A 12,841-nucleotide genomic window follows, 5' to 3' on the forward strand; every position below is an offset into this window, starting at 1 on the left:
GCCCGTGAGCCATGGCCGCTGAGCCTGCGCGTCCGGAGCCTGTGCTCTGCAACGGGAGAGGCCACAACAGTGAGAGGCCCGCATACTGCAAAAAAAAAAAAAAAAAAAAGATGACCCCTGGGTGTGTATATGGCTGGTGCCACACCCAGAACTGAGGCAACGGGCATACTTTCTCTATTATGCCTCTGGGTAGATTCTCCCATTGTTAACCAGGTCTAATATGAGAGACGCCATCAGGGAGTTGGACCACAGTAATAAGCTGATGGAATCTTAACCATTTCACTCTTTCTGGGACTTTCTGGATTGCCCCATCCTTGAAGGCCCAGTTCAAGTCCCATCTCTGCTGCGAAATCTTCCTTTCATTCATTCATTCATTCAGCTAGAAAATCTTTAGGGTGCCAACACTGTGATAAGTATAGATAAGGATACAAAGAGTATAAAGCATGCCCCCAGTTGCATTCTGGTAGGGGAGATTCCTTCATTCAACAAATATTGGTTGAGGGCCCATCATGGCCTAGGCACTGCACAAGGCTTGGGGCACATGGCATTGAACTAGGCCAACATGGGTCCTCCCTTCCCAGGGTATTAAGTCTGGTGAGGGACACAGACGTGTGAGCAGCCAGTCCCACTACACTGTACTCAGTGGCACAGTGGAGGGAAGTTTGGGGAGCAATGAAGCTCATAGACAGGCTTCTGCTCACAGGGCCAGGGCAGGTTTCCCTGGGGGTGATTCACCTTGTACTTAAATAATCACAAGAGAAGGTGGTGACTGCTCAGTACCACCTGCGAGGTGCACAGGAGGATTAGTGCAACAGCACCTGCAGAGGGGAGGGCTCCTCCAGCCATGGAGAAGTCTTCCTGGAAGGAGTGAGCTTTGAGTTGGGTCTTAAAACTTCCAGAATGACTCCAGCCCACCCTGGTCTTTCTCTCTCCAGAAGCACTCCCAGGCTGTTTCACAAAGTTAACTCAATTGTTTTTGATATGTTTACATAATTTTTCTCCATCTTGCTTTGTTTTGTTTTGTGTGTGTCCCCTGCCCACCCCTTATGTCATAAACCCTTGGAAGACTCTGGGGACCAATGGCGTCTCTTGGGTCCCCCCAGACTAGCTTGGCGCTGGAACTGGACAAAGGGCACAAGTCTGGGAGCCCAGGTGTGTGGGCAGGTACTCGTCATTGCCCCTTTCTGCCCTCCCCAGCACACATAATACTCGAGGGAAATCAGTGCAGTGTCATGAGGGTGGGGACTTCTGAGTAGGTTCAGGGAAAGCCGAGCCTAGGCTCTGCCCAGGAAAGGTCTTTAAATAGAGCAGAGGGTGCTCGCTTCGGCAGCACATATACTAAAATTGGAATGATACAGAGAAGATTAGCATGGCCCCTGAGCAAGGATGACAAGCAAATTTGCGAAGTGTTCCACATTTTTCAAAGAAATTATTAAAAGGAAAAATTGTTATTTAAAAAGAGCAGAAGCAAAGTGTCAATATCTCTGTAACTTAGGTAATGAGAATATAACATGTATCATAATTATTGTTTGTATCATTATTATTTATGAAACATAAAAATGTTTCATAATTTAAAATAAAAAATTAAAAGATTGTGTATGAGTTATAACTAAGTTTAGCTGCCTATTTAGAAAACCCAAAGTAAAAGTGGCTTTAAAAAAAAGAATAGAGCAGAGGAACACTGTCAGCGTAGCCTGCGAGAGAACTTGCTTGCACTTTAGATTATTCATTTATATTGGGAACATTAACTGAATTAAGCTTTGAATAAAAAGGATTCTATTTTCAGAAGAGTCATGAGGACAATTAAAGGTTGGCATTTTCCTCCAGAGATCTGCCATCAAACCATGTGGCTTAATTTCGGAAGCCACCAAGTGCTCAGGTAATGCAGTACAGAAGTGAGACGTAAAAAGGAGTGTTCTGCCCACAGCGGGACAGCCCAGGCAGCCACCAGCCTCTGGTGGCTTCCCAGGTGCCCAGCGGTATAATGGCGGCCAGGGCCGATGTGGTGAGCTTGGAGTGCTGTCTCCTTTCTTGAGGCCTTTTAGACAGAACAAACCGTCAGCCTAAACTCAGGGTTTAGTCTTTAGATGGGGCTGAGCTAAATGGCTTTCCAAGGTTTCCTGTTCTGCGTGCTCACAGGTGGTAGGTATTGCCCCAGTGTTCTGGTCTGAGGACCTTGGCAAGGAATCTTTCCACTGCTCCTAATATATCCTCCCCATCCATCTGTCTCCATGCCCGACATCACGTGTAAAAGAGGTTAATTCTTTCTGGTTGAGATATGTCCTTCCTGGGAGTTCCTTGCAGTAACACAACTTCCTCTAGTAAGCAAGCCAGCATCCTTCATCTTTCAACACAGTTTCTGGACACCTAGTGTGTGCCCAGCATGGTCCACAGAGCTGGGGACACAGCAAGGAGACGAACAAAGTCCTTGCTCTCTTGGAGCTTACATTGTGGAAGGGGAGATGATAGACCGTAAACAAATATATAGTCCATTAGGGATGGTGGGGCTGCTGGGACACATAAGACAGGATGATGGGGCAGCATCCTATCGTGTGCGGGGTGGTCAGGGAAGGCTCTTCTCCTGGTTCAGAGCTTCCAGAAGGGCTGCAGCCCACTCTGATCTTTCTCGCTCCAGAGCTGTAGAAGAACTTCCAGGCTGTCTCATCAAGTTAACTCAACTGTTTCTGCTCTGATACATACTTATTCTCCATCTTGCTTTGTTCTGTTTCGTGTTTGTGTCCCTTGCCCAGCCCTTATATCGGAAGCCCCTTGACTTTATTATGTATTATTTATTAGTGTCTTGGGAAGTTTGAACCGAGGCCTCAAGAACGTGAGCCTGAGCCAGGAGGCTCTGAGGGAAGCTTCCAGGCAGAGGAAATAGTAAGTGTAGAGACCCCAAGGCAGGAGAGGCTGGTGTCTTGGGAACAGCCAAGAAACCGGAGAACTGGGTACCGGGGTGGAGAGGGACAGTGGTGGGAGCTGAGGTCAGACTGTGGGGCAAGACAGGCTGTGCAAAGGGCCTTGGGTTGTACTCTGTGTTGCACGAGAAGCCGTGGGGAGCCTCTGAACAGAGGAGGGCCATGGTATGGTGATGCTTTACATGGCTACTCACCAGCCATGACCACCTTGGTGTTCCGTGAATTGAGGCTAGAGGGAAGGGCAGGGGCTGGAGACACCAAGGGCACTAAAGGCCAGGAGAGGGACCTGGGACTTTATCATGAGGTCAGTGGGGATCCATGGAGGATTTTAGAGTAAAGGAGTTAGTGCTACCCCTCAGTTTGGAACAGAGGGCACTAGCACAGAGAAGTGAGGTCACCTACCCCAGAACACACAGCTGGATAAAGATGGAGCTGGGAGGGAAAGCCAGGTCTTCAGACTCCCATTCCAGTATGAGGTTTCTCCTGAATAAGAGGAAATATTTATTGAGCACATTCTAAGTGCCATGCATAGCTCAGGTACCAACCCATCTAATTTTCAGAACAGCCCTAAGAGGTAGACATTATTATTATTCTCATCTTACATAGAAGGAAGCAAAGTACAGAGGGGCTGAACAATGCATCTGAGGTTACAAGGCTAGTAAGTAGTAGAGCTGGGATTTCAACCCAGGCAGACTGGATCAGGAGTTCATGCAGTTAACCAATGTGCTACAGGGCTTTGCTAAGTCTTCTGGACATGTAGGCATGTGGGTGGGGCACTGGGCCCCAGAACCAGTTAACATGGTGTTTCCGGGGCCAAGCCAGCTCCAGACTTGTCTGGACTCAGGCCCCTGTACTTTTCCTGTAACCCCGTCATTAGTTATAGTATGGACTGACTGCTAAACATGAGGTTGGCTGCCGCTCAGTCACTCCAGATCTGATGCAGCCACACCTCCGTTCCGGAGGCCGGAAAGGGCTCTGCTGAGAGTTTTTATAAAAAGGCTGTGTTCCTTAATTACTTCAGCCCTTGCTGCCCTGTGCTTTTCTCTTAGCTCAAGATGGCCTTCCACATGTACTTCCTGAATCCAGGGCTGGCTTCACATGTAGGCAAATAGTAGGGGACAATGCTAGGGCTCCCAGAGACTTCCCCTTCCGCACCCACCTAAACTTCTGACCCTCCTGCTGGTTGGAAGTTGCTTGAACAGCTCCACTTGACTACAAGGGAGAACTATCGAGAGAGTGTATAAAAAGTCCTGATGCCTGGGTCCCGCCGCACACCAAATGAATCTGACTTTCTGGGGTTAGCCCCCGGCAACAAAAAGTACTTTTAAAAAGCTTCCTCGGGCTTCCCCGGTGGCAAAGTGGTTAAGAATCCACCTGCCAGTGCAGGGGACACGGGTTCAAGCCCTGGTCCGGGAAGATCCCACATGCCGTGGAGCAACTAAGCCCGTGCGCCACAACTATTGAGCCTGCGCTCTAGAGCCCGCGAGCCACAACTACTGAAGCCCGTGTACCTAGAGCCCACGTTCCGCAACAAGAGAAGCCACCGCGATGAGAAGCCTGCGCACCGCAACGAAGAGTAGCCCCTGCTCACCGCAACTAGAGAAAGCCCGTGCGCAGCAACGAAGACCCAACACAGCCAAAAATAGATAAATAAAATAAATAAATTAAAAAAGAAAAGAAAGAAAAGCTTCCTGGGTGATTCTAATGTGCAGCCAAGTTGAGAATCACTGTCCTGGACCTTATTATAGAGAGAAAGTGGTTTGTCCAGGGTCACATGGAAGGGTTGGAATGAAAATCTAGGCCTTCTGTTTCCCAGAACAATGTCCTTTTCCAAAAGAAATATAGGTTGGAAAAGGCAAGGCTCCTTGGGGAGGGGCACTTGAATATCAGTGTACATAGATTTTTGGATGATGGAGGATGCATTATGAAAGTGGAAGAGTGGGCCCAGGGCAGGGGGACTGAAAGGAATGGGCCTGGAACAAAAGCTGAGTTCTACCAACGTTACTGCTCAGTCAAGGACGGGCACTGCCAGGGTTGCAGCCATCAGCAGCATAGCTTGAAGGTACGGGCCACAGACCCTGACCCTGGCTGAGAAAGAAAACATGTGGACGGCCTCCACTGAGGGTGAGTAGCATGCGAGCTTCAGCCAGAGCAACTGTTCTCTCAAAAGGGTCACATTCACCAGAAATGCTCTCCTTAGAGGATTCAACACCTAGGAGGAGAGTATGCTTCTCCACTGAGGCCTCAGCTGTGGGAGACATTGAAGGAACAGGATTGCAGGGAGGGCAGCGACTCAGCGCTGGGGGTAGATGCAAAGGAGAAATGGCCCCCCAACAGGAAATTCACAGCTGCCTTTTTATCCATTAGCCCTCAGTGCCTTTGAAGATTTGGGTGACCTCTCTGCCATAAACAGTCCGGAATGCCAAGTCTCCGGGGTGGTTTGATGGTATGAATCACCCAAATTGAAAGACGAAAGGTATCGGGGAAGGAATGAAAACGATTCCTTCTGCAAGCTCTGGATACATCCCAGAATCTCTAGGGGGAGATGGGAGTTGGAGTCGGGGAGGAGGAGCCTGGGGGAAATCTCTGCGACTGATTCTCAGGCTTTCTCCTTGCCTGTCTGCCTGTTTCCTTAAGAGGCACTAAAGCTTTCCAGCCTGCAAGCCACCAGAGGGCACCCATAGACAGGGCTTGCAAGGGCAGCGGGGTGGCACAGCAGAGGGAAAAGCACACACACAAGCTGCAATATACCGAGTAGGCCCAGGAAGCTGGAAGGGGGCGTCCGAAGCCACACCCAGCCCCTGGCCTTTCCCATACAATGGCTACGACCACCGTCCCTTCCTGGTGGCTTATGCACCAAAACAATCCCTGCAGGATCTGGCTCAGTGACAGGCTGGGATTTTCTTTGTCCTTGTTTCCAAGATGAATTTGAAAAAGTCAAGTTCTCTGTAGAGTACAAAGACTGGAATGGGCTAGAGATGCCACTTCATTAGCCCACCTTGAGGGCCAACTGACCCAGTCCCCAAACTAATGATCTGGTGACAACAGCCAGTGATGGTTTTAGCCCAAACCTATGTATATGTACCCACATTTCTTCTGCACTTATCACACAGAATGAGAATTATCTGCTTATTTACATGTCTCCAGAACTTGACTGGGTTCCTTGAGAGCAGAAACCATATTCTACCAGTCTCTGTTCCCAGTTAAACTGAAATCTATGTCACATATATAGACCATTTGGTCCCATTTCCCCAGGGAGACCTGGAAGACACCAAATGCACAGAGCCTGATTGGATCTCAAATAGAGAAAACCTTTCTGTTTCACGGCCGGGAATTATTTCCAAGTAGGCTAGTCCATGACTCTAGGACAGAGGTCAGCAAACTATAGTCCCCAGGCCAAATCTGAACCATTGCCTGTTTTGTAAATAAAGTTTTATTTGAACACTGCCAGGGCCATTCATTTATGTAGTGTCTGTGGCTGCTTTTGTGCTACTGCGGCAGGGTTATGTAGTTGCCAGAGAGATCAGGTTGCCCGCAAAGCCTAAAATATTTGCTATGGGGGGCCCTTTATAGGAGAAGTCTGCGGACCCCAGTTTCAGGAGAACAAAATGGCGCATCGGGATCTGGCTGGTAGCAGGGCCCCTCCCTCTGGACTCGGGGACACAGTGAGGAAGGCGTTGTCACTGAGCCTCCCAGGGCTGAAAACCAGGCCCTGGGCATGCCCAATCTGCTCTGTGGGGACAGACAGCCTGGCTGAGGGGCCACGGGTCTCACGTGGGTCCTTTTAGTTCCTGGTTTAGGACTGCAGTGCTGGCGTCTCCTAGCAGAGATTGGGAGGGACTGGCCGTCTTAGAGCAACTCTGTTGTCTCTCTCTAAAAAAAAATTGTAAGCAGTTTTCCTGAGATATAATTCACATACCACCCATTTAAAGTGTACAACTCAATCCATTGTCTTTTATCCGCCTTGTCCTGTGACTTTTTTCTCCCCATTTCCTGAAGCTACACCTGTATGAACTTGTTCTCTGTAAAGATTTCAGTGAATTCATTCTCATTCAGGTGTAAGTGAGTGATGACAGTATGATCACCTAGAATCTCTGGGTGACCAGTCCCATGCAGTATTTTTCTGTCTCAGGTAGGTTTTCTAGAAATAGAGGCTGAGATGGAGTTTGCGGGGCAGAGGAAGATGCCCACACTGATGCAGTTCCAACAAAGCCTTGGCCAACCTAGCTCTGAAGTGATTACTGTCCATCGGGGTGCCCTGCAGCGGGCCTGGAGGTCCAGCCTTTGTACCCTTGCTTCTCCCCATCACCACACGTGAGCCCCAGCGGAGGAGGCTCCCTGCAGCCGAGGCCAAACCTGAAGATCCGATGCTGGAGGCTGACCACTGATCATTGACCACATTCCCCACAGCTGCGCAGCAATCCTTCCTCAAAGGGGCTCTAGGGGCCACATCTCCACATGCACCCCACTCTTTCACAGAATCCCATCACACAGTGGCCAGCTAGCTCCTGCCTCTACTCTCCCAGGACCAGGATGCTCCCTTCCTGCTGAGGCGGCCCACCTGCCTTTCACAGGGCTCTAGGCTTCCTTCTGCTGAGCCCAAACCGAAAACAGGTGAGTGCTGGTCTGGGTTCTGCCCTCTGAAACCACATGAATCAATCTCCGTGACAGTAGGGAGCCTCCCCCAACCCTGCCCCCACTCTGATCTCTCCATCCATTCTGCATGAGATGCATGTCCATCATCTCTGTCCAGACTAATCTGGCCAATTAGTCCAAGTCCCTTGGAGGTATGGTTCCAGCTCTAAATGCAGCACTTCCGGAGGACCTGCCAGGGTGCTCGGACCCACAGCAGCATGTCCTTCATGTTCTGGAGGACAGAGTCAAATCAGAGTGTTGGCTTGATGGAAGTTTATCAAAATCCTGAGCTGTTCTCACCAGCTACTGCTAATCCGCACAGCCCCAGACTGTCCTGCTGGAACTGGCTTCCCAGATCCAAGGAGAGAATCTCGGCCTTGTCTCAGTTCAGTTCAACTTTTAGACCATTCCCAAGGGAATATGCGTTTTTACAGAAAAGGACAAATATCTGATGAGGGATTTCTAGTTGATGAATTTCTAAAAATTCATCAAAATATGAATTTTTAGCCCTGGAAGTTCTGGTGTCGCTGAAAACACCTATAGATTGGTGCTTCAGCTCAAACAACTTTAGCATGAAACCCCTTCCTGGACGGTCTCTTTATTTTAAGATATAGGGAAGATAGTTTCTATCCCAACTCAGTAATAATACGGAAACGAATGTAAAATTTACATGAATTTATAAGGGAAATTAGAGCATTCAAAGTCATTTCACACCTCCTTTGGGCAGCTTTAGATCCTATCCAGGCCTCTCTGGAGTAGGGCACATAGTCACTCTCTAGGTAGGGGTATTTGATGTAGATAATTGTGTTGTTCAGCCCGGTAAAGATGGCCACAGGCGGCCAAGACGCAGACAAGAAAACCAACCAAACAGAACCAAATCGACACCCAAATCCTGGGGAGCTGGAGTCTGGGAGGGGGTGTGGCGCCGAGAGCTTTTGCTTCTTTCTCCTGCCAGAGATGAGCTAGCTGATTCCTTTGTTTTATAGGTACAAACACTGAGACTCAGGGAGGGAAATCACTTGCTCAAGGGCACATATGGAACCAGATTTATGGTGCCCTGATTCTGAGTCTCACTCATGGCATTTAATACGGGTGGTGCCAGGGAGGTGCCACTTGGAGGCAGGGGGCTGTGAGGTTGGAATGTGAGGGTGTGGAGGAGCTTCTCAGATTCTGTTCCTGGTGATCAGAGTTATAGATGCAATCCTGCAGCCGACTGGCAGGAACTACCGAGGGCCATACATGTAATCTCTCCACCTGTGAGATGGTCCTTTTCATTTATCCAGCTTGGGTTATGGGCTCTTCTTTTGGTTGAATGCTCATGTTTATTAGACAGTGTTAACAGTGTCAGTTGTGTCTAATACTGTGTTACGATGTCCAAAAGAATTTTAAAGTATCCCTGCATATAAGGAGCTTGCAGTCTAGCGGACCATGTCATACACACATGGCACACACGTGAACACTAATGGTGTGATGCAGAAAAAAATCTCCCTGTGGGTAGCCTCAGCCTGGGTGGCTGATCAGGGGTTCATCCCAGATCCATTCTCTGTGTGTGAAGCTAACATCAGAGCCACCTTCCATGACCTGAAGAGGAAGCTACGTTTCTTTGCCAACAGTCATTTCAGATGGTTGATCCCCTCCCCCCATCAATTCTTATGGAAAACAAGACAGGTTTTCCCCCAAGTCCTAAAAGGCTGCCTTCCTTGATCCTGCCCCTGGGGCTGTGCTCATGACCCTGTCATTCGGCAAAGAGTGAGGAAACAAGTGGGACTGGGGTTTCCAAAATGTAAGGCATAGTCCTTGCCCTTGAGAAGCAGCTGGTAATCCAGTTGAGGGAAGACTAACTTGAATTTGAGAACAGTAAAGAATGAGGGTGTGGTTCTGACTGTGACTGGGGGAACAGTTCTTAGATGGGAAGGATTATGGGGACTGAGTAATTAGAAAAACCTTCTAGGGTGGGGTCACTTGTGCTAGGTCCTAGGGCACCAGTACAAGAATACCATGCTTGGAGCTTGGGGTACAGGTTTAAATTGGGGGTCACCCAAATTAATTTTGCAAAGGGACCCAGTTCCTTTGCCCTTAGAATTCCCCACCCATGGTGTCCGCAGTGACTAACAATTGTGTGACACCCTAAAGTCAGGAAAAGTCTATCTACCCCATCAGTGTGCATTTTCTCAGATTGGCCCTGCTTTTTTTTTTTTTTTTTTTTTTTTTTGCGGTACGCGGGCCTCTCACTGTCGTGGCCTCTCCCGTTGCGGAACACAGGCTCCGGACGCGCAGGCTCAGCGGCCATGGCTCACGGGCACCGCTGCTCCGCGGCATGTGGGATCTTCTCGGATCGGAGCACGAACCCGTGTCCCCTGCATCAACAGGCGGACTCTCAACCACTGCGCCCCAGGGAAGCCCTGGCCCTGCTTTTGCTGCCTTTCCTGGCTCTGTCCCCCCAGTTGTGAGTCTCTGTAGTTTCCTTCGGCCTCAGTTTCCCCACACACAGAATAGACAAGAGGTCTATTCCCCTGCTCCTTTCTAAGAAGGTTGGGAAGATACATGGCATAATAAGCCAGACCAATGTGGTACAAGCCCAGTGAAATATTATGCAGGAATACTTCATTTAAACTATTCTCACTCAGTCTGTGAAGCATTGCCACAAAGACTGCTGGAAGAGGAATTTCAGACAAGGATGGCAGCCTTTTTTCCCATTCATTCAACAAAAACAAACAGTTTTGAGTTCAAAGAATGGAGGAAGGACAGCCACCCGGCAACTATGCAAGTGGGCTTCCTGGTCACCTTTCTTAAGTGTCCTCGGGCTGGAGCAGCCGGTATTGGACGTGGCGCTTGGAGATGTGGCACTTGGAGCCAGCTTGGCTGCTAGGGCAGACCACAACCAAACCAGTAAATGCTTTTCCAGACGCTGCAAACCAGCCTTTCTGGGCTGGAGAGTGAGAGGCGAGCTGGACGAGGGCCTGCAGCCTCCAGGGCTCCAACCCGCCCCATGTCAGGAATCAGCTGAAGACTGATGTCCCCTTTTCCAAAGAGGAAGCCAGGACACTTCCAGGACGAGAGCCTGGGAGGAGCACAGCTTTGGAGACCTTGGCAGGAGATCTGCCTTCTGCCCCTGGAGCGTGGTCCCAGAGTCTTGGCAGGAGGCCATGTTATGATTGGCATCCTCAACGGTGGAGGAGGAAGCCGACCATGGCTGGACATCCTGTGCCAGTTTGGACGACGGGCTGGGAGTGCCTTTCAGAGGAGTCCCGAACCCCGAACACATACAATCCCACTGCTTTCATTCAGCACAAAAGTCTTGGTTCTAAGTTCAGCGCCAGATGTGACTTTCAAAATGCACAAAAGGAACACAGGATTTCAACAAACAGAATCTTGCACGGCATTTGACTGTAATGGAGCAGTCATCGCCGGCCATCCTCCGTGGGTTTGAATTCGTTTAAGCCACCTTCCTGGTGGAGGGGTCCTGCTACAGAGAAACAAGCCACTGGGTGTGAGCGTTTCTCCCTAGAGTTGGATTTGGAGAACTGCTGGGGCCGAGTACTCAGCACGATTATGCAGTGATTGGCATGTGTTTCTCTGAGACTAGAGATGGGGGAGCAGGGTACATCGGTGGCAAGATCCCTGGGAGTTGGCACTTCTGGAATGGAGTCCTTTCTAGGCCACTAAACAGCATATGTCTTCAGGCAATCAACTCCCTCCTGGCTGGCAGATTCTCAGCTTCCTTCTAGCTCCAAAATTCTAAACAGGAGCGTTCCAAGTGCAAGTGAATACTATATTTTTAATTTGAGTAGAGGGCTGTCAGCAATCTCCAGTAAAGGTAAAAATTTTCATGAGTCCGTGGACATTTGCTATCCTTTAAAATCATTATCTATATAATAGATATATAGTTTATATAGATCTCTATAGATATAATAGTTTAAAGACAGTTCTAGTTGGATCTGGATAGGTAGAAAGGACAGAAGTCCGCTCAAACTAGCTCAGGATAAAAGGAGGTTTATTGGACCCCATAAAACCTAGCTAGGGTCAGGGCAGGTCTTGCGGAGGCTGGAGCTGGGAACTGGAAAGTTACTAGGAATGGAGACTGTTCATTCATTCTCTTTCTTCCTCTACTATTAGCTTCCTCTGCTTACCCAGAGGCCTTGCTCCCTCATAAATATCACATGGCTTCAGCTTGCTATGTGCTGACCTCGCCCTCCCTCTACTTTCCCTTGAAACCTCACCACTGATGGATGGGTCAAGTGTCCATCTTTGTTCTAACCAGCCTTGCGAGGAAGGAGAGTGACGTGGTGCCTGGATGGTGGACAGGAAAGGTTCTCTAGGAAGAGCTGGAATGGGGCAGGTGGGAAACCTATGCAGGACAGGAGCATCTTGACTGCTTGGCTCCCTCCACTGCAGCCATCCTCTCTCTATTTGGCTCTGGGGAATGCTCATCTTGTGGTTCTTCTCTTATTCTGGTGGTTGCTTTGACTGCTCCTTTGATGGTTTTCTCTTGCTGCCTGTCCCATAGGTTTTGGTGCTCCCCAAGCTTCTGCCCTTCCTCATCTTCCCTTTGCTAGGTCCTCAATGAAGGACCTAGTATGTGCCAGACACGGAGGATACTGAAGAGAACAAGACACAGTCCCCATCTTCCCAGGATTTACAGCTTAGTGAGGAGACAAACAAATAGCTACAGTCGGTTATGAAAAGCTCTGTGATGGGACGGGAGAAGGGGTAATGGTAACGTATAGCAAGGACTTAATCCAGCAAGCATGCTCCGAATCTGTTTTCAGCTCCAATTCTATCTTGAACTGCAGACCTTGTATTTGCCACTGCTTACTAGACGTCTCCACCTACAATTCTGTAGCAGCCTTAGAGTTAAACATATCTACAATGGAAATGATTATATCCTACCTAGAGCTGTTGTAAATCCAGGATGACTTATTAGCTAGGGACCCAGGAGTCCATTGACTCTTCGTTTCTCTGATTACCAGAATCCAATCACTTTCTAGGCCTTAACAAGTCTCCCTTAGGGATGTCTGCTGGATGAGCCAAAGCCATGTGACATGGGATAGATGTCTCTATCCCCACCGCCACCATTTTTTATTCAAATACATATCATCTCTTTTCCTCGCTCTCACAATGGCCTCCAATTTTTCCTTGGCTGGTTTCTCCCTCCCCTTGCTGCCTCTCCTTGCCCCGTATCTATCAACAAACCACACAGCACCCAGAGTGAAGTTTTGTTTGTGTTTTCACCTAGCTCTCATCAGCTTAAAAAAATCTTTTTTCCCCATTTTTCAAATATAATTTGA

At 48.9% G+C, this 12,841-nt stretch overlaps 1 non-coding gene across 1 annotated transcript; it reads left to right on the forward strand.

Moving 5' to 3' along the window:
* The first annotated feature begins 1,314 nt into the window (after window positions 1–1,314).
* On the forward strand, window positions 1,315–1,421 carry LOC114902276. The gene has a single exon (XR_003795460.1). It is a non-coding gene; the product is annotated as a U6 spliceosomal RNA (small nuclear RNA).
* Window positions 1,422–12,841: the final 11,420 nt, after the last annotated feature.

The sequence above is a fragment of the Monodon monoceros genome, unplaced genomic scaffold (assembly GCF_005190385.1).
Source record: "Monodon monoceros isolate NGI ecotype Baffin Bay Population unplaced genomic scaffold, NGI_Narwhal_1 Super_Scaffold_1, whole genome shotgun sequence".
Classification (NCBI taxonomy): domain Eukaryota; kingdom Metazoa; phylum Chordata; class Mammalia; order Artiodactyla; family Monodontidae; genus Monodon; species Monodon monoceros.